The 20,748-nt window shown below is 40.4% G+C and overlaps 1 protein-coding gene across 3 annotated transcripts in view; it reads right to left on the reverse strand.

Moving 5' to 3' along the window:
• Positions 1–20,748, reverse strand: part of ptprdb (protein tyrosine phosphatase receptor type Db) — a 67,996-nt gene that overhangs the window by 34,636 nt on the left and 12,612 nt on the right. The window contains exon 1 of one of the 3 annotated variants that reach the window (XM_053230756.1): positions 14,781–15,091. The exons of the other annotated variants lie outside the window; for them this stretch is intronic. The gene's annotated coding sequence lies outside the window, so the exon portion shown is untranslated. Of the gene's footprint in view, positions 1–14,780; positions 15,092–20,748 lie in introns of those variants that run through there. 3 annotated transcript variants of the gene reach the window in all.

A 20,748-nucleotide genomic window follows, 5' to 3' on the forward strand; every position in this document is an offset into this window, starting at 1 on the left:
AACACTGTACCATGATCAAGATCTCATTTTGTCTTTTTCAAAATAAAACACACGTTTATGATTATGTATTTTATATGAATAATTTCTCATTAAATATAAATTAAACACTTACTGATAGCAAGATGGAGTCTGTGGCGAAAACACCGAATCCTGGTCCATTCATTTATTTCCACTGCCTCTATTATTATGTTGGCTGCACTGTCTGTGGTGATGCACACCTGGCTGCCTTCGTTCAGACCCCAGCTAAGTAGTGCATCTTTCAATCCAGAAGTAATATTCCACATCTTTCAACTCTGCTTCCACCTTCTTCCTGCACGTATTGTACAGTTCTGGGATGGCAACTTGATTAAAGAACGTACGCAAAGGAATGCAGTATCTTTTATTGAATGTTTGGATAAGATTCTTAAAACCGTCTTTGGTGACGGTGTAAACCGGCATCATATCTTTAGCCAGGTACCTTGTTATGGCGTCTGTTATTTCGCAGTACCTTTGTGAAGTTTTGTCATTGGGTGTGACTCTTTCCAACGCTTGAGCAATAGAAGCTTGCGTGGCTGGTGGTTGCGGGGGTAGCGATGAAGCAGTGTGTTCATCGGTGGATCTTTTGGCCTTGCATTCTTCATATAGTTGTCTGTGATGCTTCTTCAGGTGTTGATATAGGTTGGTTGTGATGCCTCGCGAGGTTGACACAGACGTTCGGCAGGTTTTACAAAGTACTTCCCTTTGAACTACATCAGAACTTCGAAATTCAAAATAATTCCACACATATGCGGCACTGTTTCTTTTTTAGGCACCAAGTCGTCTGCAGGACTTTGCTTTTCTGCAGACAAACTTTGTTTAGAACCGTTCCCGCTCATCTGTTCATAAGTTAGCATATTTGTTATTACCATATTTGAATTCCCTTGTTTAAAGAAATAATCGCCGCTTTTGCGATTTGAAAATTGCACCCTTTCAAATCGTGATTTCGGTTTAAAAACGATGAATCATTCAACTCTAGTGTGCAGCCATGTTCATTTGACCTCACTCCGTAAACAGGGAAGGAGCTTGTAGTTGAGAAGACTACCCCAAGTTCATGAGTTGAAATTTCAAGTTCAGGGGGTGTTTTCTGTGGGTGTGTTCAGGGGTGTTTTTACCGGTTGTAGGCAGGGAATTACAAGTTACAACTTTGCCTCGAACGCAGCATTGACACGCAGTCACTGGTGTCAAAATGTATCACCCAGTGTAGAGACGTACAAATATGCTGAAAAGAAGAGAAGTTAATGGAGTGCAAAGATGAGAAATAAGGAGAATAAGGACATGTATGTTCTGAGCCTGCGCAAGCTCTTCTTAAATCTTAACGTCATATATTTTCAATATTTGGAATAAAGCTTTAATCCATTTACTAAATGTTATCACCTAGACCAAATAGTTGAATAGTTTGTGCCATTCTTCCTAGAATCGTTCAAATTGATATAATAAGATAGATGAAAGCTGCAAGCAGCAATTTTGGGGGCCAAGCACCCAGACTCGGTGAGCCGCACACTCACAGACACGCTACAGTTGTTGCCTAAGCAATCACAGGAAAACAGAGCCATAACTTAAGGCAAAGGGATTAAAGAGTGATTTGTTGTTTCACTCATGATGTGTATTTTTGACCACAGACAGTGGTTCTCTGACTGCAGATGGAAAGGTCTAGATGAACAAATGGGCCACTACTGCTGTGACCTGTGTCTCTTGTCTCTTCCTACTTTGAACATTGGTTGTGATTGCTACTGCTCTAACCTAAATTTTTTTTTTCTTGCAATTTAAAAATATTTAAGGTATTTATGTTTTTTCTCATCAGTCTGGGACTTTTTCCCCACTTCGTGCAAGCTTAGACAGGTCTCAATATGATGCGAGCCAAATTTGGTGAAGATTGAACAACAGGTTTCAGCATGTTAATATAACTTTTGACCAGTAAGTGGCGCTGTAACAAAATGTGTTGTATAGCCTCAGGGCATGGTCCTGAAGATGCCTACCAAGATTTGTTTCAGTGTGCAAGATCGTTGCTGAGATACAGCCTCACGTCCTGTTTGGTGGCTTCGCTGTCAGATTTGTTGGCACATTAATGGCAAACCATTTGGAATATCAACATTCTTTTCATAATTTTTGTCCAGGTTGGTCTGAAAATGATGTATACCAAATTTGGTGTTGACTGGACATAATTTGTAGAAGGAGTAGCAAAAAAACATGTTTTTAACAAAATTCAAAATGGTCCAGAAGTACACTTGGATTTCAGATCTTGGTGTGTTCGCTTCAGCATACTCCAGAGAATTATAGGAAAAAAGAACTGTGAATTTAGCACAAACTCTTCAAATGATATAAGAAAAAAAAAAAGTTGTTACAGTTCTTGACCACAAAGTGGCACAGTCACAAAACATCTTGGGTACATTCAGGGTGTGATCCTGAAGATATTTATCAAGTTTCATGATGATACATAGATGCACTGCTAAGATGGACCCTCACATCCTGTTTTTTATTTTTTTTTTGCATTTGTCAGCACGTTACAGGAGAACGGTTTGAATATCAATATTCTTTGATAAATTTTGTTCAGACAGGTCTCAACATGATTTGAGCCAAATTTGGGATGATTGGACAAAATTTGGAGGAGCAGTAGCAAAAATGGCAGTTAGATGGAAGCATTTTAGGAAGATTATTGTAACTTTTGACCAGTAGGTGGCACTGTCACAAAATTTGTTGCATAGCCTCAGGTCATGGTCGTGAAGATGCCTATCAAGTTTTGTATGGATTTGCTGTCAGATTTGTTGGCCCATTACAGACAAACAGTTTGGAATATTGAAAATTCTCATGATAAATTGTGTGAGGCTTACTCTGAAGATGAGGTGTGCCAAATTTGGTGATGATTAGACAAAATTTGTTGGAGGAGTAGCAAAAAAAGTTTTTGACAAAATTTTGGACACAAGGTTCAAAAGTTATGACCATAAACGTACTTCTAATAAAGGCCAAAATTTGACCCAGTGGTGGTGCTAGAGGGTTGGCAATGCTTGGCCCAAATTTGGTCATTTGTTCCTTAGACCCTCCCCAATCAGTGTGCTAAACTTCACTACTTTTTAACAGACAGTTCTATGGGCTGCCATAGACACCCTAGCCAGAAGTTTAATAGCTTTAGTTTATGGTCCTTTGAGGGCTCACAAAGATGCTGATGTGGCCCGGGCAATGTTTGAGTTTGCACCTCTGGCTTTAGCCTATAATACTGTGCTCTTCACTAGAAGTCCTCAGAGGGGCACTGTATGCTTGGATAAACACTCTGACACACACGCTGCAGAATGTTATGTTGTGATTTAGACATTGTTACATGTGGGAATTGCGGAAAATGACCCTGTGTGAGCCCTCAGCAGAGGAACAGTGTTCAGCGAACATCCTCTACTTTTGAATATTATCTACTACAGAAAAACACAATAGGTCAGAAATCAGATTTATTATATTAAGTCAAAATCATAGACGGCAATTTGAGTTACCTGTCGATGCTTTTATAATTTGGTACAAAATAGAAAATTCTCAAGGAACACAGCCCTTGTGCTCAGTCTGTGTGTGTGTGTGTGTGTGTGTGTGTGTGTGTGTGTGTGTGCGCGTCTGTGCGCACACATCTAATCTTCACAGAACAAAGATGGCTGTGATCATCTGATATTTCCTGTTCCTCTATGTTCTGCCAAAAGTCAATACGTGAGCTGTGTGTGTGATTACGTGTGTGAGAGATGGCGTGTGTGTGTACGCGTTGTTCTTGTGTGCTGACTCAGCACAGCTGTAGCTCAGCTGACATCCAAAAATGTGGTAGAAAAAGGAGTGAAATAATCAATACTAATTACTGATAGAGCATTATCAGGCACTAACACTATTAGGCTTCAGTTAAAAACCACTGAGCTGCTGTTAGTGACATCATTACCGCATTAAACTATTTATGTTTATGAACGCGGGGACAAAAAAAAAAAAAAAAAAAAAAGGGAGGAGCCTTGCTACTAAATCTGATTCAGATATTTAACATGAGGTAATACATGTCACTGTAGCTTAGGCTGTCTCTGAATAAACAGGCTACAGCGCTGAACGTGTTACGAGATCGTGTTCTTTGGAGACAAATCACGCTGCATGTTTGAATCACGGATCCTGTGACGGTTAACGTCTTCACACTATACACTCGGACTGACATGCCATGATGTGGGCAATGACACAGGAAACACAGCCCCTTTGTCTTTTAAATTAAAAAGAACAGTCTGTGTGAATGTGGAGTGTATAACACAGACCTGTGAGACACCGCTACTCACTACACTCATGCAGTGAAGCTTTCTCCTACACACACAGAGACACACACACACCTATACACCCCGCACGTCAAACTGCAGGGTGTCAGATGCAGCTGAAATCCGTTTCCTTTCTAGAAATCCTGCAGCATCCACCTGGCTCTGTCAAGATGACATGCTCACTAGGTTTTAAAAAATGAAGTCCAGGTCTGTGATAGCGCACTGCTCAACCTACTCAACTAATTCCCCCACTGCTAACAAGACACTTGCCACGAAAACCGCAGCGTATGTCGGTGTGAACAAGACAGCTCTGTGCTAACCGTATAAGTGTTAAACAGCACATCATAGCCCCGACCTCTAGTTGTGTTTTGGTTCACAAAACCAAGACTTGTGAATTCACAAGCTCACCTAGATACTTGTCCTTTCCCCTTCAGTGAAACGTTGGGTGAATTTTATTCATGTTTTTTTTTTTTTTGTTCTGACTGCTTCTTCAACTGAAGATGATGTCACATCTGCATTAATATACCGTAGACATAATATACACAAGCTAATATGTGATGTCTAATGAACGGCAGAGCTACTGAACAAACTTTAGTGTGTATATACACACTACTACAAGGCTTGTGTTGATAACAATACTGAACATTTTGTTGGTCACCACAAGGAAAAACTAATTGTGTGTGTGTGTGTGTGTGTGTCCGTATGAAATCTCAGTAGATAAACTAAGCCTAGTTACATAAAGGGATTTTCTGCATTACAGGAAACACAAAAATGCAGCAAAGCATGACATTAAGAACTGGAGAAGTATGAATCATCACATCGTAGGATTCCTTTCACACACACAACAGCTACGCCTACTACAACAAACAAGCACACAAAGACAAAAAGAGATAAGAACGATTACAGAAAATGAGTCTTCAGCATGAGGGAGAAAAGAAAAAAAGATGAGGAAACAAAGAAAAAAAAAAGCTTTACTATTACTATTAAATGCCTTCTTGTGCATTCATCTTAAATAATAAGAAGAAGAATATCTTAAATAGCTCATCTTTAAATCTATTCAATCTCTCAAGGTCTCTACAGAGAGCCTTTAAAACTCTCACCCCAGTCCTGTGCTGATACAAAAATTTTTTTCAGTTTTAGCCACAGACGCCCACACTCAAGGACCAGGCTCGGGAAAAAGAAAAAGAAACCTCTGAGTAAATCGTGTGGAGAGGTCTTCTTATTAAACTCACCAAAAAAGGCTGAACAACTGGTGTGCTCATGTAGAATGATTACTCTGGCAGGTATCTGTGGCTTTTTATTTCCATGGAATATGACGACTATAGAGCTTGGAATACTGGGATAGTGGTGTTAGTGGAGAATTTTAAACAAAATAATCCCGGGTTCTCAGCCACCGAGCCGTGCGGTTTTTAGTACCAGGTCGTAAAAATGCAGCATTACACTTGTTGTTGAATCAGTGAAATAATAGTGATGCAGACAGTAATGAAATGTAACTGTTCTTTTGTGGTCTGAAAATATTTCAGACTGGAAACCAATTAAACAGTCAGCTGCACATTGTGTAAGACTTCCATTTTGCTTTAATGGAGCGTTATCACTTTATCACCTGGAATGAAGTGTATATTTTTGAGTTTTGCAGGCTTAACAGTACTGCAGTACAAACTGCATCGACACTGCAGGATTTACACAAAGAAAATCCTCTTTGGCATGTCCAAACGCAACGACTTCTGAGATTAGCAGAACAGTTTCTGAAACGTTAAAGCTGCAGCACATAACGTTTTTCAGGGGTTAAAAATGAAAGAAGTAGCATTATTGAGCTAGTTGAGGAAATGTACTCTAACACTATATACACAGTGCTTTTGTTCTTGTGAGTCACCCCGGAAAGCCTAAAATATTCATTCAGGTCAGATTTGCCGTGAGTTTCATACCTTATACATCATCATGGTCTGACGGCACAAAAGTAGGTCCAGCTAGCAACACTAACACGGCTGTGAAGTCCGAATTAAACCACAAACATTATACAAGGAACCTGAACATACTGTTAATAGAAGGTATTATATAACATCGGCTTAGCATTCAGTAACTGTCAATGACGTTGATGTGCACAATAAAGTTTTTTTTTTAACCCTTCTGTAACACTGAGGAGACGACGACACTGATATTATAAAGCTATATACGCCAATCAGTCACAACATTAAAACCACTGAGAGATGAAGTGAATAGCATTGATTATCTCATTACAATGGCACCTATCAAGGGGTGGGATATATTAGGCAGCAAGTGAACAGTCATTTCTCAGAGTTGATGTTTTGGAAGCATGAAAAATGGGAGTAAGGATCTGAGTGACTTTGACAAAGACTAAATTGTGATGGCTAGATGACTGGGTCAGAGCATATCCAAAACAGCAGGTCTTGTGGAGTGTTCCCGGTATGCAGTGGTTAGTACCTACCAAAAATGGTCCAAGGAAGGACATCCAGTGAACCGGCGACAGGGTCATGGGCACCCAAGGCTCACTGATGCGTGTGGAGAGTGAAGGCTAGCCCATCTGGTCTGATCCCACAGAAGAGCTACTGTACACACAGTGCATCGCAGCTTGCTGTGTATGAGGCTGCATAGCCGCAGACCAGTCAGAGTGCCCATGCTGACTCCTATCCACTGCCAGAAGTGCCTACAATGGGCATGTGAGCAGCAGAACTGGACCAGAGCAATGGAAAAAGGTGGCCTGGTCTGCTGGATCACGTTTACTTTTACATTATGTGGACAGCCGGGTGCACGTGTGTCACTTACCTGGGGAAGAGATGGCACCAGGATGCACTATAGGAAAAAGGCAAGCCAGCGGAGGCAGTGTGATGCTCTGGACAATGTTCTGCTGGGAAAACGTAGGTCCTGGCATTCATGTAGATGTTACTTTGACGTGTACCACCTACCTAAACAGTGGTGCAGACCAAATACACCCCTTCATGGCAACAGTATTCCCTAATGGCAGTGGCCTCTTTCAGCAGGATAATGCTCCCTGCCACACTGCAGAAATTGTTCAGGAATGGTTTGAGCAACATGACAAAGAGTTCAAGGTGTTGACTTGGCCTCCAAATTCCCCAGATCTCAATCCGATTGAGCATCTGTGGGATGTGCTGGACAAACAAGTCCGATCCATGTAGGATCCACCTCACAACTTACAGGACTTAAAGGATCTGCTGCTAACGTCTTGGTGCCAGATACCACAGCACACCTTCAGAGGTCTTCTGGAGTCCATGCCTTGACGAGTCAGAGCTGTTTTGGCGGCACATACACAATATTAAGCAGGTGGATTTAATGTTATGGGTGATTGGTGTATATATTGTGTACTGTAAAAAAGTATTGTGATATGACATTCTTGTCATGTTGATGACGACAGAAAATGAAATGTATTAATTATATTTTGTATGATGCCTGTCGTTTAAGGAGACTACATGATTCTGCGCTCTTCACATGTGCTCATGTGCATGCCCTCTGAAAAGTTGAAAAGTCCTTACACCCCTACGAAATCCCTTAAAGCTACAGACTGCTTAATTCAAAAGAATGTGTCATAATTGCCTTAATTAATGAATATCAGAAGGAATGTATCTGGGTTTGAATTTGTTCCTTACTCCAAAATGTACATGAATTATAACATATCTTTTTTTTTCTTGTGCTGTTGCATCCATCAGTGATGAATGGCATTGTGGAATACAGCTTGCCTGCCCTGTGAGGATTACTTGTCTAGACAGTCACACAATATCAGTGTGCTGAGTTTGTCTAGTGGTTTTGCAGGAAATACACTGTCTGTAAACTTTCTGGAAGAGGTTTCACATAATGGACTTCCTTCTCTAAAATGAGTTATCTGCTGCTATAGGTTTACCTTGAGTGTTTTATTACATTTTAGATGAAGGATGTTACACATCCTGTTGCCAGAGATTGAGAGTCACTTTCTGAATGATGAGTGAGGAATAAAACACTTGGGGGCATGATTTTATAAGAAAATAATCAATGGTGGCTTGACGTGATCATGCAGAGTCATTACTGCCTGAGCTGCTGTTATAGAAAATTAATGTTCTGACCAATCAGAATCAAGAATCAGGTATAATATCCTAACAAAGCGTCCAATGGTTAGAGTTATTAGCTAAAATAATTTATTGTCCTTGAGTTACAACAACGTAATTGGAGGGAGAATAAGTAGCAGTTTATATGTAACCTAATTTTCAAAGCAGTTTCTCAAAGTGAAAGATTGTATTGATATGAAATATTCATAATCATGCGGTCAAGAGTCATCAGCACAATTGCAGCGGTTGTCCTAATTACAGCTGAACAAGGAGTCAGTGATAAATCGGCATGATAACGCTCCCGGGAAAACGAGCTCTCTCGTGCTGATCTAAGCTTGGCTCACTCAGATCAGCGACTCTCAACAGCACCCATGACAATACAATCCACTCTTCCAGCATTTCTTTTCATGGCAAGGATTAACATTTCATAGAAATGAGACCTTAACCTGGGTTAAACGAAACAAGAGTTGATTCAAGAAAATGTTCTGATCATGCAGATGGTTTACAAGATTGACAAAAACTTACTGATAAATCGTACCTTCTGTAGGAATTTACACATTATAAAAGCTGATGCTGCTCTCTGCAGAGAATGCGCTGTCTTGTGTTTTCTTTCTCGGATCAGGTAAACTGATGATGGGTTTGACAATTGCTTGATGAAATAAAAATCTGGTGCTTTAATGAATGGAAATCATATGAAATGAAACTGTGCTGAAACCTCCATTATGATGACAGAAAAACACTGCTACAGAGGTACATTTGATTGTGGGGTATGAAGAACTTTCCTTCACTGTGTGGCTTGAATTTAAAAAACAACTGAGATCTGTAGTTGAATTCCCAGCGATTTCACTGCCATTGCTAAGAAATCACAAAAAATGCAATTGACTGTGCTCTCTGTGGAGCAAAGCAATGCTAGCCAATAGCTGTACACCTTTGCACATTCATGTAATTATCCAGTCAGCCAATCATGTGCCAGCAATGCAATGCATAAACTCATGCAGATAAAAGTCAATAACTTCCTGATCAGATCAAACATCAAAATGTGGAAAAACGTGATCTTAGTGACTCACAAAGCCTCCAGAGTTTACCCAGAATGGTGCGAAAAGTGAAAACGTCTTGTTGATGAGATTAGTCAGAGGAGAATGGCCAGACCGCTTCAAGCTGACAGGAAGGCTAGGGTAACTCAAATAAGCACTTTTTACCACTGTGGTGAGCAGAAAGTATCTCAGAATAAACGACACGTCGAACCTTGAAGTGGATTGGCTACAACAGCAGAAGACCACATAAGCTTCCACTCCTGTTAGCCAAGAACAGGAATCTGAGGCTTCATTGGGCACAGACTCACTGACACTGAATGGATCAGGTAGGGCTCCAACCTGTCTTGTGTCACCCATTCAGGATGGTGGTGATGGTGTAATGGTGTGGGGAATGTATTCCTGGAACACGCTGTGCTCCTTAATACCAATCAAGCCTCATTTAAATGCCACAGCCTGTCTGAGTATTGTTGCTGACAATGTGCATCCCTTAATGTCTACAATATGCCGTCTTCTAATGGCTACTTACAGCATGATAATGCGCAAGTCGCTATAAGGCACAAGTCATTTCAATCTGGTTCCATGAACACGAAGTGGCCTCCCCAGTCAACAGCTCTGAATCCAAGTCATGTCATGCCTAACATTGCATTTAACCCATGATAAAATCACTGTAATGCACATCCTCTTGTGGCTTATTGATTTATGCTTCTACAGTATATGTTATTTGGCATGCCATATCCAAATGGTTGTTAAGAACACGACATATTAACATTCACGTATAAAAAAAATCCTAGCAGCAGTGATATGTCACTTCTTATGACCAAGCCTTTTATAATACCAGCATTGTTATATAGTGTAACCTAACACAAATTTATCACAACATGCCAAAGCATCTGGTATTTCTAGAGGAAAGCATAACAAGCCACACACACACACACACACACACACACACACACACACACACAATAAAACACAATATAAGCCTCGTGAGCATAAGGTTCAGTTTAAATAGCACTCTGTTGCTCATTTAAAAGAGTACAAGAAAAAGTGCATGCATTGTAAGCTCAAAATGGCTACTGTGATATGTCATTATTGAAGCAGAACCATATGGCACTGAAGCCTCGGCCACCTGGTGTATAAATGTGCAACCTGGACGTGTGTATTCTCACAGTGTGCCAAGAGACCACTTCTATAGTCAATACCAAAGAGCTGGTTTGTCTGTCTTTCTAGCAAAATGGCGTGGACAATAAAATCTTACCTTACATCTTCTCTTAAGTCAAGTTAGGAAATTTTATCTGTAACATACATTCTCATATCTGTACCAACCGATGACGCTCCATCACATTTTAAGTTACGGTTAACACAAAATGGCTTACAATTTGATATATTCAAACCACATATAGTGTAGAATATATGGACTAGGCAGCCATTTTAATTAGACACTAAAATCATCACATTGGGCTCCAAATCGAGCTGCTGATATGCATTTTACCAAAAGCATATTACGTAAACTCAGTCAGTTACAAGCAATCATTTTGATCATTAAGTGTCTAGTATATGGTTTGCGATATAAATAAATGCAACGCTATTATTTATTTGATGTCAAAGCCAAGCCAATGTTTTGCTAGCAGTAATACAAAACAGAAATACAAAAACTTGAAATAGAAGTTTAGGACATTTTAGTGGATTTTACTGAGTTATGATGCTTCTGTAATCCTCTTTTCCTGTTTGGTTTTAATTCTATAATACCGAGTCTGCCTAATCTACATCATACAACATACAACAGGCTGTAGGCTGTGTTTGGCTGCTTGGCTATCAGTCAGAATAAGGCAATAATAGACAAAAAAAAAAAATAATAATAATGAATCACATCAGAACGTAGAATATTGATTGCTGGAAACCAAAATGATCTATCATTAGTCCAGTTCATGTTCTCTATTAACATGAGGTCCCTATGGTCTTACTGGTCTCTTCCGTTTTATTTAATACAGAAAAAAATAAAAGGTTGTGATACACAGCATGGTTAGTGGGATTGAGAACTGTAGGAGTAGACATTCAATTTTGGTTTGGCATGAGAGGACATATCCTGCACCAACACCACTAATTTTCATTCGCCCACGGCTGTTCGGCTTCTGCACTGACCGGATCAGTCTCTCTCTCTCTCTCTCTCTCTCTCTCTCTGTCTCTCTCTCTCTCTCTCCCTGCTGCCTCTTTGTCTGAAGCCTATTTTATAGTATGTAGTGATACAGCTCAGGAACATTCTGGAATTAATAAAGATGTCCTCATACTCTGGCATTTGTACCATAATAAGGCTAAATAAACCTGTAACAACTTCTCAATTATGCAGAATTCTGAAAAAAAATTAATTTTCTTGGTTCTCGTGTAGCACAACAGCAGTGTGTTGGCATTATTTTTGAGATTAAATCCCGACGATGCCACATCCATTCACAACCAGGAGCCAAGGAGGCAAAATTGCCCATGCTCTGTGAGTGGTACTGCTCTCTCCCCTGTCAGTCACAGCCAAACATGGGTGTCTGTGGGCTCATGTATGTGGAAGAGGGCAGATAGTGGTTGGCTTCATATGTCTCTGAGGGGACATGTATTAGCTTTCACCCTCCCCGGTGGTAGCTGTTGATAGGGGAGAGCTGGCTGGTGGGCAGGAATTGGCAGGTGATGAATGAACCTGGGGAGAAAATGGGGGAAAATATCTTCTTTAGGGTGCTGTGGTGCTGCAGTGGGTAGCATTGCTGCCTTACAGCTCCAGGGTCCCCGGTTCAATCCTAATCTCAGGTAACGGAAATGTTGTTCTTCCTGTATCCATGCTGACATCCTCAGGGTTCTCCGGTTTCTTCCCACTTCCCAAACGCCTGCAGTTAGGTGAACAGGCTATGCTAACTTGTGTGTGCGCATGGTGCCCTACGTCCCATCCAGGATGTATTCCCAACCACAAGCCCAGTGTTCCTAGGATAGGCTTAATTAACTAAAGTACAGCATCTCAAACACTAAGTTCCCTCTTAATAGCACGCTGCTAAATAAATATACCACAGCCCAAGCACAAAGTTCACTGAAAACCTCATCCTGTTTCTATAAATCGCATCTCAGGAATGTGTATAAATGCACCATAAGCACAAAGCTGCTATTGGCTTGTGTGCATTATTAATGCAGAAGCATAGGCTGCTGAAGCTTTCGCCACATGCTTCATAGACGTGCAACCGTTACATGCGTGTTCTCAGTGAGCCAAGAGTCCAGAGCTATGATTAATACAAAAGAGATGTATTATTTAAAACATTTTTTTTCTCTCCTTCTCCCTCTCTCCTTTGCACTTCGCTCTCATCGGACACTTTTGATGGAGACTCGGGGCCAATTCCACCTCTGCAAATCCAGTTTGAGCCCAAACACACACCAACAGGTTTGCTGTTCTTAGGAACTCTCTAGTAAACTCATCTTACCTTAACCGGCAGCCCGTGCTCAATCTCAGGAATGTCTGATGTTCTGACATTTTACTATAAATATTGGCACCTGCTGGACTGCAAACAAGCACACATAACTTTACACAAAATGGTAAAGTATTCTGGGGGGGGATATTCTTTGCCTCGCACCTCCGGGGTTGGGGTTTTGAATCCCGCCTCCACCCTGTGTGCGCGGAGTTTGCATTTTCTCCTTGTGATCCGGGGGTTTCCTCCGGGTACTCCGGTTTTCTCCCTCAGTCCAAAGACACACGTTGTAGGCCGACTAGCATTTCCAAATTGCCCCCAGTGCCTGAATGGGTGTGTGAGTGTGTGTGTGATTGTGCCCTGCAATGGGTTGGCGCACCATCCAGGGTGTCCCCTGCCTCATACCCCGAGTCCCCTGGGATAAGCTCCAGCCTCCCTGCAACCCTGTGTGGGATAAGCGGTACAGAAAATGGATGGTAAAGTCTTCTCATGGTGGCCCACATTTTAGTTTATACTACAATTCGCTAATTTAGACCCTAACTATCTGCCTGTAGCTAACCTTTACCATTAAGGTATCTTTTTTATTGTAGTAACAAAGGCCTGTGGTTCTCAGAGTGGGATCCGGGAGCATATACAGGGGGTCTGCGATTTTTGTAACTTAACATTGTGGAAAAATCGCAACCTGATATTATAGAAGTTATTTCAGTTCTTATACCACAGCGCTGCTGAATTCTCAAATCTGATGTTGGTGATTCATTTTAACAGCAGCCCTGACAGTAGTCCCAGCTTTAATTCAAATCACAGGTTTACATTAATGCGCTTGTTCTTTTACGTTATCGTTTCTATAGTAACAGCTCGTTCACCGCGACTTGTACATCGGACACGCCACACAATCCAAGCCTAATAATAAACAGATTACGAAAACTACACCGAAAAAAGTATAATCGTTGATACGGTGAAGGTTTCTGTGAGCAGACATTCATTTAACATTTATGGAAGGAGTCTCCAGTCCACGTCTTCAGAACTTTCCGGTTTCTCCGTAACATGACAAGCTGTCTTAATGGAAGTGATTACATGAGCAAGGACGTTCCACAATATTAAATGTAATCATAAATGCTTAAAAAGTATGACGTGTTGCTCATTAATGAATGGAAAAAAGCAATCGCTGACAAATTAATTTGCTGTGGTATAAAAGGAATAAATCACTCCGGGAAGAGATGTTATGAGAAAAATAATCCACTTCAAGGTGTTTTGTTGTCTTCGTGTGTTACAGTCCTCATATTAGACTTTTACTGTTTATTACTGTTTATCTGAATCTGATGGCAATTTTATAGAAATGTGTTGTGTGAGTTTTATGTTCAGGAGAAAAAAATCTATCTCCATAAAAAATAAAAAAAATATTACTGTTCACATTTAAATAATGAGAGTAATTATTCAAATAGATGGATTGTATTCATTAATAAATCTATGCTGTGGTGTGTGGAATTTATTTTACAGTTAAAGGAGTCCAATTATGTAACTTAAATTACTTTATATTCTGTATAGTATACTGTGTTCATGTTCTCAGGTGAAGAATATATATTAAAGTTATGAAAAATGTACATTTATATTGTATACTTATAGATAGACAGAGTTAATTGAAGCCAAATTTCTTTCAGTACCTTCTTTCTCAGCGTTTTGTTGAGGAATATGACTAACATAAATTTGGGAAGGAAAAAAAAGAAACAAACAAAGAAGAAATGCTAAATGCTAAAGCACAGAGAGACTGGGTTGACGAGCCAAAAGTGTGGAAATGCTAGGCTATTCACAGAGAAGCCCAACCACTCGAATACAACCGACTACACCCGAATACTACAAATAAATAAATAAATAAACAAACAAACAAATAAAAATTCACCACGGGTTCAGCCGTGAAACTATTCGCCCCCTCACCAAGTCTTCGGTTTAAATAGCTTGTTAGCATATTCCTTCAGCACTAGCATCTCCTACCTGACCCACATCAGTCTCGCGCTCGCATCCCTCAGGAAACCAGATCACCGGCGGCATTCAGTCCTGTAACGGCTCCTCTTCCGCTCGTCGACGTCGCCACTTTTCACGCGAACACGGCGACGCTTTGGCGCTCTTTGTTGCTGCTCTTGTTGCTGTTGTTTTTTGAAAAAATAAGAGAAAGCGCCGTGCTCGCGCTGTTTCCGTTAAAACGCGCGAGCGCTGCCTCTGTTTGCAGAGATGCTGCGCGTGTGCAGCGGAGCGTGCGGACGGGGAGTCTCGCGGGCGCGCGCGCACGCACACACACACAAACACACGCGCGCACACACACACACACACACATACACACTCAAGCACACGCGCGCACACACACACACACTCAAGCACACGCGCACACACACTCAAGCACATAAGCCAGGAGATGAGTGATGTACTGACCAAAACCTGTTCCTATTGGACAGCCCATATTTACTATTATTCTATTATTAATACATCAAAAACAACGTAATGCCTTTTTTAACAGCCTTTTTTCTGTCATTTTATAAACCTTATATGTTCTATATGTTTTGTATGTCTCACACTCACCGGTCACTTTATTAGGAACACCTGTACACTTGCTCGTTCATGCCATTATGCAATCAGCCAATCAGGTGGCTGCAGTTCAGTGCATAAACTCATGCAGATCCAAGCCAAGAGCTTCAGTTCACCAAACATGGAGGAAAAATGTGATCTCAGTGACTTGGCATGGTTGTTGGTGCCAGACAGGCTGGTGTGAGTATTTCATTCAATCTCCTGGTATTTTTCTGCTCAATAGTCTATAGCGTTTACATAGAATGGTATGAAATAAACAAAAAAACATCAAGTGAGTATTGGTTCTGAGGAGACAGGAGACAGAGGAGAATAAACAGGAAGGCTTTGGTAAGTCAGAATAACCACTCTTTACAACTGTGGTGAGCAGAAAAGCATCTCAGAACACAAGAACAGGAAACTGAGGCTACAGCAGGCACAGGCTCACACCGAAACCGGGCAACTGAAGTTTGGAAAAACGTTCCTAATCAAGTAAAATCACTGGAATCTGTTTGCCATTCAGCTTCAAGGTTCATAACAAATGCCAGATGTTGTACGCACCACTGGTATCTCTATCAAATGACTAACTACTCACTGCTTTCCCTGAGAAAACAGACACAATGGAGTGTTTTTGTATATAAGGCAATTCTTGGCCAACTTCTTTCATATCTATCTGTACTGTTCCAAGCAAAACGCACACACTGCATACATTTTTACATTCTTATAACCACATTCGTTTTGATGTTCCATTGCTGAGATGTGAATTTGGTAAGACAGCTTTTAGTGATAGTTCACCATCATCCAGCTTTTATAGTAATTTGCTCCATCATCAACGAATAACAGAAAAACATCTTGTGCAATTACGGTTGTTTTCAAGTTGTTATTCAGTGTTATTTCTTATGTCCTGAGTCTGAATGTTGTTAGTGGGAATTATTGTACTTGGTTGTTTTCTTGGTTGTTTTCTCAGTGTGACTACTCTGGTTAAATAAAATTAATAAAAAATGCAATGTACATTCTCGGAAATCAAGATACCAAGTGGTTATTTGTCACGTCTTTTGGGGACGTCTTTTGTCCCCTTAGTGTTTTACCCGGGAAAGTGCACGTGGTTTACCTTTAATTTGTAAAAATGCACTATTGGTGCTACCACCACAGCAAACAAGAAATGAACACTGATACATCTTCTGCACTTTGGACTCACTCTCTGCTGGTGTGGATGTTCCCGCATGGATACCCTAAAGATTGCTCTTCCCAAAACCGGTTTAATTCTCACCCTTGCTTCACCTGGATGCTGTAAACTTGTACCTAAAAACTGCTGCTGTAGTCATTAAGACTCTGATGCTCATCCTATACATCCTTTCAACACTCAGTACTGTTTGTCTTTATAGTATACAGTTGTAGAAGTGTACTGATTTATAATCCATTCCCACTTTTTTCTTCCTCTTGTCATCTCAGGGAGTTTTTCCTCACTCTTTTTCAAGTCTCTGGCTTGATCATTAGGGATCTAAATTAATGTAATCCTGCTTGTTTTTGTTAGTTTTATGGAACCTTATGTGAAGCATTAATAGCATGACCTAAATATCTATGGTCTTCCAAACAGGGGTGCAAGTAAAAAAAAAAAATTAAATAAATAAATAAATAAATACATCTGTAAATAAGGATATCATTGGAACTCTGAAGGCAGCAATATTTTTTTTAAATGTCACCATCCTCTTTTTTTCCTTTTAGTGCCTGCTTTTTTTTTTTTTTTTTTGGTAATATATTCTGCCTCTGTAGGTTACAGCAAAATACTGCTTTTACTGTTTATCACACATATGGAAATGGAGTCCATGCTAAACATCAGCGCTAGCTTCAGTACAACAACTGGAACAATACACAGTGAATACAGAACCAACACGTTCAGTCTTGCATGCTCCACACAGACACACACACACACACACACACATCTTCAGTAGCCTACTTCCCAGAGCGATATGTTAATAAGGCTGCATTAAGCTGCTTCACTTGCAGGAACTCAGTCAAGTAGGCTAACAGAAGTCTACACAAACCGACACTCTCAGTCGTGCACACACACACACACACACACACACAGACAAAAGTGAAGTACTTTCAGAATAAATTTTTATAGAGCAGTAAGAATATAAAGATTTAGTTTGGGGCCCCAGCACACACCTCGCATACACTCCTCAGTAAGGTAGGCAAGATGGTGTGTGTGTTCCTGTGTATGTGTGTGTGTGGTGTGTAGTGTGTGAGACACTTTTAAATGTAATGCCACGCACAAACACACACTCACATGCACACAACATCAAAGAGGTGACATTTAATTAGTCTAACTACATCTGAGCAAGACAGAGAGAGAGAGAGAAAGAGAGAGAGAGAGTACACTATAAACACACACCAAATATTTTTATCTGAATTTATCTGAATTTTAATCCAAGTCATTAGAGACCAGTTCGCAAACAGCGCAAGAGCTCCCCAAAGCCTCACTGTCAGCACAAACCATGAGTGTTTAATAAGTGTGTCAAGGATTACACATGCTCAATAAAGTTCTTTATTATCATTATACTTTCATGAGCTGTATGCTTTTAATCCTTTACAGTTCAAACCACCAGTGTGGTTTCTGAAGCATAGCTAGCGTGAGCAATCATCCGCCAGAATGCAGATATCACCCTGACTAACTTATGCAGCACTACTGATCTCACGTCCCTCTTACAAAATGCTTTTCTGTATGTTCAAAACAGAAAACATCGCATTTTAATACATATCTCATTTGCAGTATTTTGTAGTTTATTCATTTTATACATCGTGATGTCTTTTTGCCAAGCTTCTGGAAGAAAGATACCAGTTTCTGATGTTAATCACTACTTGCAGGGTCTTATTTTAATGTTAAACCCATATTTCACAAAATAACATTTGGTATATAACTGATAAACTGAGTCAAAATAGAAAAAGTACAGTATATAATACAGCCAGTGTCCAGTAATATAAAGTGGTTACTCGGAGAAAGCACCTATGATATGACCTTTGAGCCTGAACTTCTGTAATTTTACCCCAAATCAATTTTCGCTGGTTTATTGCTGATTCATAAAAAAAAATCACGGTAATGCATTTAGACAGAAATACAGTGTCTCTGTGTTAAAGGCTTAAAGTGTTGTTAAATGCTTAATCTATTTATCACTCTTACTCATCAAGATGTGAATTGATTCACATCCTCTCTCTTTCTCTCTCTCTCTCCGGTAATTTGATGTGCACAGGAGAGAGAAACTCCAGCCATATGCCCCCCCCCCCCCCAACCACACACACACACACACACACACACACACGCACACACACACGCACACACACAAACCAGCCTTTGTCATGTTCATGATCAGACTCTATAGGAAAAAAGGCATCCAGCAACACACAACATCCATTAACATATAATCACTCTCTGTCTCAAACGATCACATACATATACACAAAATTATTTTTAGCCATATTAGTGTGTGTGTGAGCATTTACACCATGTGCTGTGGTGTTTTTTTTTTTTTTCAGAGCAGAACCATTTTTAGAAACCTGCAGGTGTTGATGCAAGATCACGCTGGTGTTCAGCTTAGAGTGTATATTATTTGGGTTGCATTCAAAATGCAAGAGTATGACAGTAGAGTTTTGATTAGAGTCCATTAATAATTTACTTAAAACAGTATATCTATAGTTGCTAATACAACATCTAACATAAATCTTTGCAAATTCTAGAGCTACGACAAACATAATAGAAAGTAATACCACAAATAGGCTGCTGACTGGTTAATGGTTCACACAAGATAGCACTCTATGTGAATCAAAAACAAACTTTATTATCACCTTAGGACTGCATGTGCTCATAGACGATCATCAGACACACACCACTTGGAGGGGCAATGTTAACCTTGAAAAATCTAAAGAAAGCTCATTGGGACATCCAGGTAGCAGTAGCACAGATTTCCTGGGGTGGTACACTTCTAAATAAGGCTCATAAAGAGGATGTGAGGTACATCACAGTAGGGACAGGGCATCCAGCCCATCTATATGCTAAACTGATGATGTCCACCACCCAGTGTTCTAACCTCTGCCAAGACTCTAGTCTTACTCTGACAGCAAATAAACAGCTGGTCTGAAGATCAGCTGGCTGCCATCCGCTTCAAATTACACCACAAGGCATGCATCAGGCACAGCAAGAAACATTCTGCAGGCTCATTGATGGCTGCAGAGTTAATAGAGCTTAGACAAAAAACATGAATTCAACTCCAAGGTTAATTCAACCCAGAGTTATCTGGCCACCAATGCATACATGCTAGCTGATCACCAGAGCATGTAAATCTCTTGAATTAAAGTGATAGCTAGCAGCAGGGAAGATTTTAAAGACATATACTTTGAGGTATAGGCTCATAAGCAGGATCTTTAAGGGACTCCAGCACAAGAGGGAGGTCTGTGTTGAGTTACAATGGCTACTACATACACCTTTAGGGTAGACTTACTGCTGTTTAGCAAGCCCTGGAGAGGTCAAAACACTATTTGCAGAACAATTTCCACTTAAGGGTATACATGGCCCATGTGTAAAGGGCTCTTCTTGACTTTTAGATCATATTTGGCAATTCAGTCCAGGGGACCAGACCCACACACACAGGAGACCTGGCTAAGGGTGCCAAATCTGTCCATCCATCTGAGACAGCAAATCTGCTCAATGTGGAAGTTGCCAAGGTGTCCTGACAACTAGAGAAAGCAGCAGTGGCAACCAAGGCTTTGCCAGCCATCTTACCCAAAAGGGCACTTAGTGTCCTAGTTGTTAAATCCTGCACAATGCATGAAGAATCAAGTAGAAGAGAAAAAGTGTATAAAAAAATTGGGATCCTGTCCCAGGTTGTCCAGATCTACCAGGGAGAATCAAAAATAGTGGTTTGACTTGACAGTGTGTTGACTTGACACAGGTGAAGAAGTCCACGTGCACCGATCATTGCGGCATCCACACATAACAATGCGTATAAACCAAGCCATCCAAGATTTACCCAATATCTCGGTCAGTCAAATGCCTATCAGTTCCATTACAGGTGGTCCAACATCTGCTGATCCACAGTGGTGTGTGTGTGTGTATATATGTATACGTACTCCAAAACAAAGATAAAAATAGCAGGGTCAGCAAATTAAGAGTGTATGGATATGTCAAGGGTTTTCCACCAGATCCATTAAATATTCCACACTGGCAGGAGAAGAAAGCACCAAGGAATAAAGCAACTCCGTGGAAGAAATGAGGAGTATTGTGCTGCTCAACATCATGGTGAATAATATCTAGTTAACACAGGTGAAGCCACTGTGCGAAAAAAATGAAACTCCTTGGAACCTGTATAGATGAATGTCCGAATACAAAATACATTACCCTTGGCAGTTA

The sequence above is a fragment of the Pangasianodon hypophthalmus genome, chromosome 28 (genome assembly GCF_027358585.1).
Source record: "Pangasianodon hypophthalmus isolate fPanHyp1 chromosome 28, fPanHyp1.pri, whole genome shotgun sequence".
Lineage (NCBI taxonomy): Eukaryota > Metazoa > Chordata > Actinopteri > Siluriformes > Pangasiidae > Pangasianodon > Pangasianodon hypophthalmus.